The sequence below is a fragment of the Mesitornis unicolor genome, unplaced genomic scaffold (genome assembly GCF_000695765.1).
Source record: "Mesitornis unicolor isolate BGI_N332 unplaced genomic scaffold, ASM69576v1 scaffold31452, whole genome shotgun sequence".
NCBI lineage: Eukaryota > Metazoa > Chordata > Aves > Mesitornithiformes > Mesitornithidae > Mesitornis > Mesitornis unicolor.
This window is the reverse complement of record NW_010167640.1, coordinates 1-1301: the sequence shown is the minus strand read 5'-3', so window position 1 is coordinate 1301 and position 1301 is coordinate 1. Positions and strand designations below refer to the sequence as shown.

The 1301-nt window shown below is 39.1% G+C and overlaps 1 non-coding gene across 1 annotated transcript; it reads left to right on the top strand.

Annotated features, from left to right (window-relative positions):
* The first annotated feature begins 1194 nt into the window (after positions 1-1194).
* TRNAL-CAA lies at positions 1195-1301 on the top strand. The gene is made up of 2 exons: positions 1195-1232; positions 1256-1301. It is a non-coding gene; the product is annotated as a tRNA-Leu (tRNA).

Genomic DNA, 1301 nt, shown 5'->3' with positions numbered 1-1301 from the left:
CCACCCGAAACCTTTAATTTCCAACCCATATGTTGACTTTTTCCACCCAAAGCCTTTACTTTTCCACCCAAAACCTTTAATTTTCCACCCAAAACCTTTAATTTCTGACCCATATATTGACTTTTCCCACCCAAAACCTTTAATTTCTGACCCATATATTGACTTTTTCCACCCGAAACCTTTAATTTCCAACCCATATGTTGACTTTTTCCACCCAAAGCCTTTACTTTTCCACCCAAAACCTTTAATTTTCCACCCAAAACCTTTAATTTCTGACCCATATATTGACTTTTCCCACCCAAAACCTTTAATTTCTGACCCATATATTGACTTTTTCCACCCGAAACCTTTAATTTCCAACCCATATGTTGACTTTTTCCACCCAAAGCCTTTACTTTTCCACCCAAAACCTTTAATTTTCCACCCAAAACCTTTAATTTCTGACCCATATATTGACTTTTCCCACCCGCAACCTTTAATTTCCAACCCATATATTCACTTTTTCCTCCTGAAACCTTTCATTTTCACCCCATATATTGACTTTTTCCACCCAAAACCTTTACTTTTCCTCCCAAAACCTTTAATTTTCCACCCAAAACCTTTAATTTCCAACCCATAGATTGACTGTTCCCACCCAAAAACTTTAATTTCCAACCCATATGTTGACCTTTTCCACCCAAAACCTTTACTTTTCCTCCCAAAACCTTTAATTTTCCACCCAAAACCTTTAATTTCCAACCCATAGATTGACTGTTCCCACCCAAAAACTTTAATTTCCAACCCATATGTTGACCTTTTCCACCCAAAACCTTTACTTTTCCTCCCAAAACCTTTAATTTTCCACCCAAAACCTTTAATTTCCAACCCATAGATTGACTGTTCCCACCCAAAAACTTTAATTTCCAACCCATATGTTGACCTTTTCCACCCAAAACCTTTACTTTTCCTCCCAAAACCTTTAATTTTCCACCCAAAACCTTTAATTTCCAACCCATAGATTGACTGTTCCCACCCAAAAACTTTAATTTCCAACCCATATGTTGACCTTTTCCACCCAAAACCTTTACTTTTCCTCCCAAAACCTTTAATTTTCCACCCAAAACCTTTAATTTCCAACTCTTAGATTGACTTTTTCCACCCGACACCTTTAATTTCCAGCCCATATATTGACTTTTTCCACCTAAAACCGCCACCGTCAGGATGGCCGAGTGGTCTAAGGCGCCAGACTCAAGGCTCTGCCTTCCCGCGCTGAGGTTTCTGGTCTCCGTATGGAGGCGTGGGTTCAAATCCCACTCCTGACA